Genomic DNA, 15,384 nt, shown 5'->3' on the forward strand with positions numbered 1-15,384 from the left:
TCTCTTACCTATTCCATTAGATCATAAACTCTGTTGGACTCACGTTTCTTAGCATTCCTTTGAGGCCTTAGTTTTTTTGATGTAGCAGGTCAGCTGGAGGCATGAATGACTCAGCAATGGTCTTATGCAGGCAGAGGAAGAAATCCAGCACAAGATTTAGCTATCAGTAAAAGAAAGTGTATCGCACCCTAAAATATAGATTAACCCTGTACATTTAGTATGTCCACATGTTACCAGCATGAAAACGTAACTTGTCCATATAGAAGTACTGAGCCTCTATTCTTCTTCCAGCAAAAGGAAGAAACAGATTAAAACGTTTTTAATTTTTTTTAATTCCAGTATATCAATGTACAGCATTATATTAGTTTCAGGTGTGCAATATGGTGATTCAATTTCCATACTTTACTCAGTGCTCATCATGATAAGTGTACCCTTAATCCTTTCACCTATTTCACCCCCCCCATCCTCCCCTCTGGTGACCATCAGTTTGTCCTCTAGTTAAAAGTCTGTTTTTTTGTTTGTCTCTTTTTTCTTTGTTCATTTGTTTTGTTTCTTAAGTTCCACATATGAGTAAAAGCCTATGGTACTTGTCTTTCTCTGACTGACTTATTTTGTTTAGCATAATACACCTTAGTTCCATCCACATTGTTGTAAATGCCAAGATTTCATTCTTTTTTTATGGCTGAGTAATAGTATACACACACACACACAAACACACACACACACACAAAATAGGCTAATGTGTGCCATTTTAACTTGATGAAGGGAGAATTCCCTAATATTTACTATTAAGGATAGAGCAAACTGTGATTTGTTACTCTGCTCAATCCTTCCTCTCAGTAGATTACATTATTATCAAGCCGATTTTACCAGTAAGGACATTGAGATGGAAAGAGACTGAACAATTTGTTCTGAGTTACTTCGTGAGTAAGGGGCAAAAGAGGAAGTCACCCCCAAGCGTCTGAGTTTAAAGGTCAGGCTCTTAACCAAGACACTGACACCCATCTTGGTAATCAAGTGTGCAGGGGTGCAGAGAACTTGGTCTGAGAGCGTTGTAGATGGAATGCAATGCTGACAAAGGGAAGGGACTTATAGATGATTCTGGAAAATTTTCTCCAACCCCCAGATTCAGGGGAGACTTAGTCTATCTCTAAAAGATATGTTTACTTTAAAGAGAACAGAGGTCACAGATGGGCTGAGTGGCATGATACCTGCCGAGGAGAGGTTGTAGTCTGTTCAGTGAATTTTCCCTTATACCCCACTTAGTCACAGTAGGAAGAAGTTATATAATGCCTGTGCAAGAGCCGATTAAGAAAGAGATACTAGAAAACTGTAGGAAATTCTTCCTCAATGAGGTGTTGAGTGAGGGAATAGGATGGTACAAATAAAATGTAGAGGGGGTATAGCTCAGTGGTAGAGCATTTGACTGCAAATAAAATGTAGCAAACTAGCGGCCCCTGAGCCAAATTAGACCCACCGATATGCTGTTGTTCATTAGTTTTTGGTTGATTTTTACCCTGCTCATTTTTGTGTAGTTTTTTTGTTTTTGCTTTTAAAATAATTAGTTACCAGTATCTTAAAGTAAGGATATTTCCCATGTTTTTCTTGGAGAGACAAATCTGGCACCGTTGGATCTGAATGCACAGGTCAATCCAGTGTTTCTAGAAGGTTCTTACCGTGCCCTGTCTTCTTACAGCTTGCCTGCTTCACTCAGTATGTCATCTACCCAGTTCTTGTAGTCATGTGGGCATAGCCCCTGCCCTTTACACCAGCTCAAAGAGTATTTTTTAAGTCACTGGAGTTCACTACATGGAACAAGGCATAATTTTATTTCTGAAGAAATTTTGCATAAAGGAGCATTAAAGAAAACAAACTTGCAGTATATCTAAAGAACATCCAGAGAACAGTTGAAAGCTTAGGTCTTGCATACCAAATTCTGACTTCTGGCCTGTTTTACAGATAAACACTAAAACATACTTCAAGTATGGACATTGTATATCACTGTAACCATATACTTCCAGCGGGGTCCATGCTTTTTTTTTTTTTTTTAACATTTTTTTAAAGGTTGTATTTATTTATTTGACAGAGAGAGAGATCACAAGTAGGCAGAGAGACAGGCAAAGACAGAGACAGGGGGATGCAGGCTCCCCACTGAGCAGAGAGCCCAATGCAGGGCCCGATCCCAGGACCCTGGGGTCATAACCTGAACTGAAGGCAGAGGCTTTAACCCACTGAGTCATCCAGGTGCCCCTTCATGCTTATTTTTTAATCTTACTTTATTTGTGCTTTTCTAAAATAAAATCACTCTTAAGCATTGCATTTACAGAAATAGATCTTAAATTTATATTGGTTTTTACAGAATATAGGTTTGGTAGAAAGTAATGTATCAATAGAGAGACAGGTGTGCACATTTTTAAAATACATACTAATGAAATTTTAACTGTTGAAGAAGAAAATGTGTATGATACACTTATCTCAGGTTCAGTCTTTTGTTTTGTTTTGTTTTAAGCTATGATTGAGGTGCCTAGGTGGCTCAGTTGGTTAAGTCTGACTCTTGATCTCAGCTCAGGTCTTGATCTCAGGGTCATGCGTTCAAGTCCCACGTTGGGTTCCATGCTGGGCATGGAGCCTACTTTAAAAAAAAATAAAATAAAAGATATGATTTAATAGACATTTCTAGGCCAGGGCTCCTGCTGCTACAATAAATCTGCACTTTGTTTCCTTGTAAATTTTCTGACATAGATGGCAATGGCAATGTCATTCTTCAAGTAAGTTCCAGAAAATGCTTTCTCTTGAAAGGCCTATAACAAAAATTATATTCTTGGGACTACTATAGTTTTTGGTCTGAGCATTTATCTAGACATAAAGGAAAATTATTACTCCTAGTAGGTATCTACTAATCGGTTGTTAAAAACTCAAGAAAAATCCAACAGACTTTATCTAAATTCGGTCAAACTCATCACCTCCATATCACAGAAAGAAAGGACTCTCAGCCTAATGCATCGATGGACAAAATGATGAAAAATATTCCAAAACTGCCAGCTTGCCAAGATCTGAGAAAAAACTGAGGGACAGGTCTCCCCACACAGCAAGTGAGCCAAAGACAGAGCAATATGGACAATCCATGACATATGCTAATTCAGAGGAACAGCCACAGAAATAGATCAGCATTTCCCAGAGTGCACTGTGAGGAAGGAATACTGATAACCCTAGATATTAGTAAGTGTTATTCCAAAAATTTAAAAATCTCTGATTAGATAAATTTGGAGATAAATGTATAAATGAAGTCAGACATTTTTATTATAGGGTTCTCTGAGTTTTTATTCATATGAATTCAAGATATACGGCATACAGTGATTTTCCTAAAAGAAATCCAGTTTGGATAGAATATCTCTTTGGATGAGGACTCTACATAAAATACCTTGAGTATTGACTAAGGTCAAGTTCAGCTGCAGGAGACAGAATCCTAAGCTTCAGTAATAGTGACTTACTTCTCTCACAAGTGAAAAAGAAGTTTAGAAGCAGGCCAGAACTGACATGGCTCTGTTTTTGTAGGGTACTCAAACTCCTTCCAGTGTTCTGCTCTGTTCACCATAGAATTTTTTTAAAATATTTTATTTATTTATTTGAGGTAGACAGTGAGCACGTGCGGTTGGGAGGAGCAGAACGAGAGGGAGATGCATGCTCCCCACTGAGCAGGGAACCCAATGTGGGGCTCGATTCCAGGACTCTGGGATTATGACCTCAGCCAAAGGCAGGCGCTTAACTGACTGCGCCACCCAGGCGCCCCTTCACCACAGAATTTGATCCACAGTGTTATAATCCAAGACTGCTGCTGTAGCTCCGCCCATCACATCTTATTTCAAGAATAAGACGAAAGTGGGTGTGGCATGCCACTTGTCTTTAAACAGACTTCTGTACCATCAACACTTCCTTTTACTTAGTTGAAATTTAGTCCTCACACCAGGATAAGAAATGTTGTCTTTTAGTGAGGTAGTCGTGTGTATGGCTAAAAGTAGAGTATCTGTTTATTTCAGAGAAAAAGAGAGAATGAGTGGGGCGCCTGGGTGGCTCAGTCGTTGGGAATCTGCCTTTTGGCTCCTGATCGCGAGTCCTGGGATCAAGCTCAGCCTTGGGCTGCCTGCTCAGCGGGGAGCCTGCTTCCCCCTCTCCCATTCCCCCCGCTTATGTTTCCTCTCTCTGTGTGTCTCTTTTTGTCAAATAAATAAATAAAATCTTTTTTTTTAAGATTTTATTTATTTATTTGACAGACAGAGATCACAAGTAGGCAGAGAAGCAGGCAGAGAGAGAGGAGGAAGCAGGCTCCCTGCGGAGCAGAGAGCCTGATGTGGGGCTCTGAGCCGAAGGCAGAGGCTTTAACCCACTGAGCCACCCAGGCACCCCAATAAATAAAATCATTTTAAAAAAGAGAAAGAGAGAGAGAATGAGTATTTGCAGACCTATGCTCAGCCTCGGAAATCAAATAATAGATGAGTGAAATAATATATAACATAAATATTTATGTTTGATTTAGATACATCTAAGTATTACTTAGAATGCCTTTGATTTTCTTTTTCTTTTTTTTTTTTTTAGTAGTATGACTTTCTTGAACCAATAACAACAACAACAAAAACAGATGTAGGATTGAACTACGTGGGGAAAATAAGCAAAGGAAAAATAACTACATGAATGGTAGGAAACTGATCTCCTTCTTTGAAACCAATCTTTAACACCCTTTAAATTGTCTTCACCCTCATATTAAAAATACCTTTTTGTTAAGACATGTATGCAAACATTTGCCTAATTATAATAGATATCTCCATCTATCCATGGTTGGGGAGACAATGTCCAAATACAGAAAATATTAGTTCTAACCCAACTAAGAAATAAATCACTACATTAATGCTTTTAAAAGGAGGGAGATTTGTGATCAATCTTTTCTGCTGTTCAGAATTAGTCTGGAAATAGGTTGCCCTCAAAATTATCTTGGTTTGCTCAGTCACTATTGCTGCTGGGTTCTGACCCATAGCAAATTACAGTATAATTTACTTATCCATACTTCCCTGCTGCTGAGGATGATTCTATGGTTGATCCTTGAAAACATGGAGGTTAGGGCCACTGACCCTTTCACTGTTAAAAACTTCCATGTAACTTCTGACTCTCCATAAACCTAAGTCCTAATACCCTACTCTTGACCAGAAACACAGTCAATTAACAGATATTTTAAAGTTGTATATATTATACACTATATTCATACAAAAAAGTAAGTTAGAGAAAAGAAAATGTTATGAAGAAAAATCATAAGAAAGAGAAAATACAGTTACAGCACTGTATGTCTATTTATTGAAAAAAATAAACCCATGAGTAAGTGGACTCATGAAGTTCAAATCCATGTTGTTCAAGGGTCAACTGTATATGATGTTAATAATCCTCCACAAAAATTATAGAAAACCAGTACAATTCCTGACTTCTAGGTACTGTGTTAAGTGGTCTGTTATAACACTGTCCCTTTATCTTCATCAGATTTTATTGCTATTTTTCAAATGGAAACTAAGACATGGAGAAGTTAAGTAACCTGACATTCATATCTAGGAAGCAGCAGATGCTGGGTTTGATCTTAGTTTCTGAATCTCTATGCTGTATGTCTCCCAACTTGGGAAGAGACGATTCATCTGTTCGGAAGTATTTGTACATATTTGACATTATTTCTGCAAGGGAATCTCAGTATTCCATGTTTGCATGTAACAGAACAATGCACACTTCTTTTTTTTTTAAAGATTTTTTTTTACTTATTTGACGAGAGAGAGAAAGAGAGATCACAAGTAGGCAGAGAGGCAGGCAGAGAGAGACGGAGAAGCAGACTCCCCGCTGAGCAGAGAGCCCGATGCGGGGCTTGATCCCAGGACCCTGAGATCATGACCTGAGCCAAAGGCAGAGGCTTAACCCGCTGAGCCACCCAGTTGCCCACACGTCTTGTTTATTACAAGAATAGGTAGAATGCCCCCTTGACTCGTTAATCTAATCATGGTGCTTGTGTGTCATGTGTTTACACAGCACGTCCAAGAATACAATTCTGAACACGCTTGGTCCAATAAGATTTGAAAATAATTTGATCCTCTATAAATAACTTCACCAAATCATCATTACAGTATAGAGTTTTCAAAAGAAATTATTCCATTTTCCCCATACAATCTTTGAGGCTTAGTTTCATAGATAAACTTTCAACAATTTTAAGAAAAGGGATTGAATGCTGGTTTCAGCTGATTATATAAAAAAGTGATGATGGATAAGTGGTCTTTTAAAAATCAACATCTGTTCCCTGTGTATCCTCTAGTCATATTTGCTTAGTTTACAATTCAGGCAAAATCTGGGCTGTTTTTAGCAAAGCCAACACATCAATGGAGGAAAACGCTGAATACCATTCTGATTTTGCATATTTACTTCACTGTCCTCGGAGTCTTTATTACTGGTGATGATTCAAGTATCATTGTAGCATGAAGATAAAACCAACAGCTACACTCTTCCATCTACAGACAGTTCCTATTATAGGTGCATTGAACGCCTGGGGGTGGAGTCTTAAAACAGAGCTAAAATCCCAACTGCATAACGGAGTTGTTGACTTCATCTCTTTGAATACTAGAAAAATTGCCACATGAAACGATAAAAGTTACAAGAAATAAAATACCGATATTTATTGTGCAATAAAATGCAAAGAGGTCCTGTGAAAATACGTTGCCATTTCCCCCTTATTCTGAAGTAGTGAAGCACAGGTGTTTGAAGTAGGTGGATTCTGACTTGATCGATAAAGCTCGTTGTTTTGCTAGCTGTGTGACTTCCTTGAGTCATCTGGTGTTTTCTCAAATTCCCCATCTATAAAATGAAGATAGTACAGTAGTACTTGTCTCACAGAGTTTTTCCAAGAAATAAGAGAATAGGGGTGCCTGGGTGGCTCAGTGGATTAAGCCTCTGTCTTTGGCTCAGGTCATGATCCCAGGGTCCTGGGATCAAGCGCCGCATCGGGCTCTCTGCTCAGCCGGGAGCCTGCTTCCCTCTCTCTCTCTCTCTGTCTGCCTCTCTGCCTACTTGTGATCTCTGTCTGTCAAATAAATAAATAAAATCTTAAAAAAAAGTAGAAGAGAATATAGGGAAAGCTGCTAGTGCATCCCCAATGAGTGTCAGTTCTTGTTAATATTAGTAATAGATGTACTTGTTCTCTACAGCTCATTAGCCCTAATTTTCCTACTGAAATGTATTTGATCCCTTTTTTGTACTTACCATACATTTTTAATATAAAGTTGCTGAATTACTGGAAAAGTACTTAAGGAATGTATGATCTTTTCAAAACTTTCCCATCGATTGGTGGGAAATCTGTTGTAACCAGCCGTCGATGGAGTGTAGGTTTCCAATTATGGGATATGCCAGCCTCTCACAATATTGTTTGCTGTATGTTCCCACCAGTAAGAGATAAAATGGAAGGACCCAAGATAGAAAAATGAAGTGACTCTAACATTCTACATATTTTTATCAAGCGGAAAAAATCACACCTGTGTTTTCCGGACTATGGTTATCCATGACACGTGCTCCATTTTTTTTTTAAGATTTTTATTTTTACTTACTTGAGAGAGTGAGAGCCAGAGAGGTCACAGAGGGAAAAACAGACTCCCTGCTGAGCAGAGAGCCTGACGTGGGGCTCAATCACAGGACCCTGAGGCCCTGACCTAAGCCGAAGGCAGATGCTTAACCGACTGAGCCACCCAGGGGCCCCCACAAGTGATGTTCTTGTATCTGTTATGAACCTTGAGAATCAGAGGCTATATCCCAAAGGACAGTGATGTTCTGGGAAAAAAGTGAGTAAAATCAAGGCTGGCTTAGGAAAAATCATATTGATAAGGTAAACTCACTGTTAATACTTTCCAGTGAAATATGTAAAATGAACTGAATGAATAAAAAATTGCGCTTCATTTTCAAAAGAAATGGTTATCTAACAAATCTGATCATTAATCTCAGAAATGAAAAATTAAAAAATTCAAGGAAACAATCAAGTGCTTTTAAATCCTTCACTAAAAAACAACTAGCTGTTTTAGGGAGGATTCACATCACTGAAATATGGAAATTTTAAGAAAAACAATAATTTCCATCCTTTTTATTCAAGAAGAACCATCTCTTTACTAAATTACTGCAAATATAAGCGAGGTCTTATTTTCCTATATGGTGTGGCTGGAGCAAGCAGCACTGTAGACTGCAGGCTTTGAGAAAAAGCTTTTCCAGATAATGCAATTGTCCAACAAATGACATTTACGTCCATAGGAATCCAAATTTAATTTTAACCATGTTCGATGAAAAACCCTTTCTGAAACGTATTAAACATCCACGGCCCTTTCCAAATAGGAAATAAATAGCAAAATCTGACACCTTCTCAGGAACCGGGACCATGGTAATGGGGACACGGAGGAAGCATGTGCTGCTCTCAGCGGTCGCCTGGAGCTCGGTGTAAAGGAAGCCTGGCTGCCATCTGCTTGCTGCTGACTCTTTGCTCTATCCCGTAAAGCTAGCATGGGAAAGGTGTCGCTTTCTTCGCTCCAGAGAGGAGTCTACATAAAATCAGTTACTAAATGAAAGCCTTTCTCCCAAATGGCTCTCTTGCCATCTGGTAGACGCCCACTTCTCAAAGTGACCGGCAATATCAGCATCTCTTGGGAGCGCGTCGTCAGAGCTGAGGGATTTCAAGTCCCAACCCAAGCCCCCCCGGAGCGGAGTCTGTTAGTGAACCAGGTTCCCGGCTGACTGGTCAGGCACGCTGAGGTTTGACCAGTGCCGATTCCGACCTTTACTATCACGCATCAGGTCGTAGCTCTAGTTCAATCCCAGCTACCTCGCCCTGTTCTTATTAACACTGAATTTGTTGAGGGTTTATAAGGGTTTTTTTTTCCTCACCAATTCAAGGAACCATGCTCCGGTACTTTGGAAAACGCTTATTCTTTTACACCTATGCTTGTTTTGTAGAAGAGAGGTGGAGGAAAGGGGGACTTCGACAAATTTGAAAAGGCAATGAATTTGACATTGCCCTTCCCTGTAATGGGAACTTGGCCTAGTCATTACAGCTCTGCCGGTTTCTGCCGCCTGAAACAGTCCTCAAGTCCCTTCCAGGGTGTAATAACTATGCACTTGTGCACGTGTAGCAACAGGCATGTTTCTCAGGTCTTCAGTTACGTTCTTTGGAGCAGAGTTTCAGATACAAGCAATGTCATATCCTCCAAAGAAGCAGTTTTTCATTTGAAACAAAGACCATAAAGTCATAGTTAGCGGCCAAGATGTGAATCCAGGTCTAAGCATTCAGGCCCGCGGTGCCAGTAAATTCTCCAGAAATGTGTAAATGAAAAGGGGCTCATAGAATCTTGGATTATGAACAGCCAATCTCAAATGTTCCAGCTACCCATATTTTTATTAATTCTTCTTATACTCCAGAATTATTGAATAAATATTTGCAATCATGACATAAAATATTTTCGAGAAATCCCTAATGGGGCTGTGTGGTATATTTGGAAGTCATTAAGAAAATAGATCCTGACTTCTTATCAGGCAGAAGAGAAATTTTTTCTTCTTCGGGTTTTTTTTTTTTTTTGTATTTACAGGAGATGATGGATATTAATTAAATTTATAGCAATGATCATTATTTTTTTCACAGTTTATGTAAGTCAGATCATTATGCCATACAGCTTAAACTTTCACAGTGTCATGTGGTAATTATGTTTCAGTGACAATGTAAAAATAAATGAACAGCGAAGGAATAAATGAGTAAAAAAAACTTAACATGTCAAAAAGGACTTTCAAGTGGGGCTGGGTGCCTCAGTCAGTTGAGCATCCAACTCTCCATTTCAGCTCAGATCATGATCTCAGGGTCGTTAGATCGAGCCCCATGTTGGGCTCCATGCTTACCACGGAGATGGAGTCAGCTTATCCCTCTCCCTCTGCTCCTCCCCCCTTCCCACCAGTCCTGCGTGCTCACTCTCTCTTACAAATAAATAAATCATACTTTCAAGAAATTAAATGGAAATTTAAAAAAATTATACTCGGTAGCACTACTAAGGGGAATAGCTGAACCACTCAACTTCATGGTCATCATTCCCACCAAAGGTTATGTAAATGGTATTTCCCAAAATATACTTTACACTGAACAAAATACATGCTTTTTCACTTTGCTCCATGCATGTTACAAATAATTAAAAAATTCATCCTTTTTAAAATGATTAGGAAAAATAACTCAGTGCTAGTATTTTTCCCGGGGACAAGGATGAGTTCCACGGCTCATGGTAAGGATGGAATGATACTGCACTAGGTGGCTCCATTACTTATCAGGTGTTTTAAACTGTAAACTGTGGGTCTTAGCCCTGGGGATGCCGTCCTGAACCACATGGAATGTCCAGGGAACTTGTGAGCAGAAAAAGTGACAAGGACAGGAAAGCATCATGCTTTCATACCAATGAAAGTACAAGTGAGAAAAGAAGAGGTAAGAGGAAGAAGGAATACTAATCGTTAACAAAGTTACAGTAAACTAGTAATAAATGTTACCCAGAATACCGAGTTCTGACAAGGGAGTATCAGTAGGAGGCAAGGACTGCAGAGAAGCAAAGAGTTGGAAATAGGAAGAAGCAGAAAACTATTTCTTTTCATAGGCTTTCATCCACAGTATAGGTTTCATCAGTTCTTAAGCCCAATCTGAATTATTCTTGTTCTCTAAACACTAAATTGCATAAAGTAGAAAACATTTAATGGAATGCTGGAGAATACAATGTGAGTTATTAAAATATGGTGTAGAAGACAGGCTAAGAATGTTTATTCATATACTTTTGAAGAGAATGGAGGTTTCAGGAGAAGTGTTTAAAATAAAAGGACTAGTATATACGTATAGCTAAAGATATATATAGACATATCCAGAGAGAGAGAGAGTCATTTAAAATATCAATGCAGGGTGTCTGGGTGGCTCCGTCGGTCAAGTGTCCCCCTTCAGCTCAGGTCATTATCCCAGGGTCTTGGGATCAAGCCTGGCAATGGGCAATCTGTTTCTCTCTCTCTCTCTCTCTCTCTCTCTCTCAAATAAGTAAATAAAATCTTTAAAATATCAATGCCATCTATGATAGAGAGCAATTTAAAATATTTGAGTTACAAATAGTTTATTGAAGTAGAATACTTTCAACGTGATTTTTGTAACGAATAAATATTGGGTCGAGACACAAATAACTACAGTTCATTTATAATGTGTTTTTAGGCTTTGTGCTTTTAGGTGTTTTATACCATTCACACTGTGTTCTATGAACCAATATACATACAGAAGGAATGAGGAAAGAATGTGGGAAAGGAGTGGAATTATTTTTTTTTTAAACTGGGGTTTTTGTTTTCATTTTTGTTTTTTTACTACTTATTTAAATTGAGGTATAACTGAAATATAACAGTATATAGTTTCAGGTGTACAACATAATGATTTAATATCTGTATATATCACAGAATGGTTGTCACATAAGTCTAGTTAACATCCATCACCACATGTGGTTACAGATTTCTTTCTTATGACGAGAACTTTTCTTTAAGTTTTTTTTATTATCTAAGTAATCTTTACACCCTACGTGGGGTTCTAACTCACCACCTGAGATCAAGAGTCACATACCCCTCTGCCTGAGCCAGACAGGCACCCCCTTACGACAAAAACTTTCAAGATCTATGCTCTTAGGAGCTTTCAAATGTCAATACAGTGTCATCGACAATAGTCACCATGCTGTCTGTTACATCCCCGTGACTTAATCATTTTGTAAGTGGACGTTTGTACCTTTTGACTCCCTTCCCCCATTTTGCTTATCTCCCACCCCCCACCTCTGGCAATCACCAGTCTGTTCTCTGTATCTATGAGCTTGTCTTCTTTGTTGTTGCTTTTTTTTTTTTTTTAAGATTCCACATGTAAGTGAAATCATACACTGCACTTTCTTTATCCATTCGTCGGTCAGTGGACACTTAGGTGGCTCCCATGTCTTGGCTCTTGTAAGTAATGCTGTGAACATAATGTTGGATGTATATACCTCATGCTTTTCTTCCCTTCAAATAAATACCCAGGAGTAGAATTACTGGATCATACGGTATTTCTACTTTTGATTTTGTTAAGGCTGTAGAATTTTCCATAGTGGCTGCACCAATTTAAATTCCCACCAACAGTGCACAAGCATTCCTTTGTTCCACATCCTCACCAGCCCTTGTGACCTCTTGTCAGTTTCTAACAGGTGTGAGGTGACATTTTATTGTGGTCTTGATTTCCATTTCCCCGATGATGAGTGACGTTGAGCTGTATCTGTATGTCTTTGGGAAAATGCTTATTCAGGTCCTCGGGCCATTTTGCCATTGGATTCTGTGGGTTTTTTTCTATTTCATTTTTAAATAAGGAGCAGTAAAAAAGTGAACTCTATTGTGAAATATAGTTCAAAGAGTTTTTATAATGGAAGTTACTTTGGGTCATCCTATGCAACTTGAGAAGTTATTCTACAAGGTTATCATATTTGCAAATAATTATTAGGAGGAGTGTAGGACAGAAATGCATGGAAAGCCAGCTGTGTGTTGTGCATATTTTGAAACGTAGTTACATAAGAGTAAATTAGCAAATCTAAAATCATCCCCATGCTGTTCCTTTCCAATTGAGATCAAAGACGGAACCAAAACAATGACAGACCTGCAAAGATGATTTCTGCTTTTTCCTTCCTTTATGTAAAACTAGTGATACTCCTCAAGAGACAAGCATGACAAGGGCAACTATGACATTTCCTACGTAAGTTATTTAATCAGTATATTGAATTTAATTGAGCCAGCTGAATCTCTTTCTTCCATGAGCTTCCGACCCTCCCAGTGCTGTAGAGATCTAACTCGACAGAGTTTAGCAGTACATTGATAACTGTTAGAAGAGTTTAAAGCCAATGCTGTGTCAATTCTGTGTACTTTCGGTGTCTCACCACTAATTAATTTCTATAGTCTATGCTGCCGTCATTAGTATGCCTTTATATTGGATCTTTTTTCACTCGCTAATTGTTTCCAGCCAGAGTACAAGCCCTTGAAAGGCCATGCGGTGTGCTTTTGACTTCTCTTATGCTTCACCATAGCACTGAGCGCACAACAGGCCCCTAATATCACTTGATTGATCATTTGAAATGCAGGCAGTGTGTGAGCGGAACAGTCAGTGGTTTAGGAAAGCTGAAGTAGATCGTTTCCTGGCTATCCTGGAGAGCACATTTTTTTCTATGTCTGAATCTCTTTGTTGAGAGCACCTGGAAAATTCTTGGTTAGAACCCAGCAGTCCAAATGTAAAGAAGCTAAAGAAATCGTCCTTTTCTATGAAGACTCTTGTCTGTTAAAGTCCTCTGGTTTCTTATTAAACCATCTCTATGGTTTGAAAGCATTAAACAACCCCATCTGCCATAGTGGCCGAGTCCCTGTAATGAGGGAATTTATCAAGATCTGTTGAGTTCATAGGCATTTAAGCTTACATTTTTTCTTTGCCCGAGGGTGAAAGCTTCTACTGGGCATGTTAAAAAACAAAACAAAACAAAAAGACAAATGCCAAAACGCTCAACTTTTATGGACTCTATCTAGCCTGGAGGCGATTTACAGAAAACATGACTCATATGCCACCTGGGTTCGTAATGAAAAAGACTAAATACTCTCCAAGCCACCTGTTTGTCACCTCGTCGTTCATGCCTGAGGAACCCTATCCAGCGTGAATTGTGGGCCCTCTGCCGTTATTACTCCCAAGGAAGAAATATAATTCCAAAGGTCTTACCAGTCTGTTCTTCTAAATCACTAAGGCTGTTAGAGACTTCAGAAATATTTTTATGTGGAAAATTTACTTTAAGCTCTAGCACGTTTCCTTCACTCTTTTAAAGCGTAATGCTGCACGACTCAAAAGAATCCAGATAAGTGGAAGGCATTTTAAAGTTAATTGCTCCATTTTATAAATTGCATTGCTCGAATTCAAGAGTAAAAGCCATTTCCTGGTTTTTGTCAGGTACCTCTTCCCCTGTGTTTCGGATGTCACTTCATTCATAAAGTCTACAAAGATGGAACAGCCTTATTATGCAGTTCTTTCTGGAAATGCCCTTCATTCTTGACTTTGCAAATTGAAAATATATTTTATTGATCAGATGCATTAAGTTTTCAGGCACTTTCCAGCATATTCTACCTCACCAGCCCTTTAATAACACCTGCTTCAACATAAACAATGAGTGTCCCTGGGATTAATCCTTGCCTTTCAGTAATGGCTCCGAAATGGCCAAAATGCTCCTGAGTCCTCATACATTCCCAAGACATTTCTTAGCACTTGAATAAAAAATTACAGAGGGGTTTTTAGGCTTGAAGTTGACCTGTTTTGATGGGCTGCTTCATTGTGAAATCCATTCAGAAACCACATAACTCATTCTCCATCAAACATCTTTATGTAAGCTTCAGAAGAATTACTATTTCCAAAACACTGCCTCCATTAAGCAAGAATTTCCTTCACTGTACGTAGACAAGGCAGACTGTGAATGAGATGAATGCACATTAACTGAATATACCAATACGTCCTGTGAACCTAGTCAAGATTAATAGGTTTACTACCAGATGGACCGTTTCACAGATTCACAACACATATCCAACAGGCACGCATGCGCGCGTCGGCTTTATTGACAGATAAACCATCTGGGTGGTTTGACCAGTGGGTGAAATAAGAGATCAGCACCTTTTACATTGTAACTAGCTTTTCTCCAACAATGAATAGAAAAATTTTTCAATACTAAAAAACAAAGAGTTTTACAGTGAGCATCTCTAAACCCACCTCCTACAGTCAGTAAGCAGTGCGGCCACCCTACTTGCTGTAGTACATATCTGCGTCTGTCCACCCAACAAGCCATCATATTTATTCAAACATGATCCCCTAAATATTTCAGCAGACCCATCAATGTAACTAATTCTTTTTTTTTTAAGATTTTATTTATTTATTTGACAGAGATCGCAAGTAGGCAGAGAGGCAGGCAGAGAGAGGGGGAAGCTGGCTCCCCGTTGAGCAGAGAACCCGATGCGGGCTCGATCCCAGGACCCTGGGATCATGACCTGAACCGAAGGCAGAAGCTTTAACCCACTGAGCCACCCAGGTGCCCCAATGTAACTCATTCTTATATAACCATTTCCAATAAGGCATCATTTCATGTATCTTAAGTATCATAAGCTATTCATAATTTTCGTCTAGTTAGTCTGCCTTCTGCAAAGACCCAATATTCTCCCTTCTCTTTTTTGGCTTTATCCACTGCTCCCGTGAGCTTGAGGCTAATCGTCCTACAGCACACGGACTTGTGTATGCAGCCATGAATCAGTTTGAGA

The 15,384-nt window shown here is 39.0% G+C and overlaps 1 protein-coding gene across 8 annotated transcripts in view; it reads left to right on the plus strand.

The window, feature by feature from the left end:
* The window catches only part of CHRM3 (cholinergic receptor muscarinic 3), a 511,025-nt gene that overhangs the window by 442,103 nt on the left and 53,538 nt on the right, over nt 1-15,384 (plus strand). The window contains exon 1 of one of the 8 annotated variants that reach the window (XR_006821241.1): nt 4,619-4,692. The exons of the other annotated variants lie outside the window; for them this stretch is intronic. The gene's annotated coding sequence lies outside the window, so the exon portion shown is untranslated. Of the gene's footprint in view, nt 1-4,618; nt 4,693-15,384 lie in introns of those variants that run through there. 8 annotated transcript variants of the gene reach the window in all.

This window comes from Meles meles, chromosome 13 (assembly GCF_922984935.1).
Source record: "Meles meles chromosome 13, mMelMel3.1 paternal haplotype, whole genome shotgun sequence".
Classification (NCBI taxonomy): Eukaryota; Metazoa; Chordata; class Mammalia; order Carnivora; family Mustelidae; genus Meles; species Meles meles.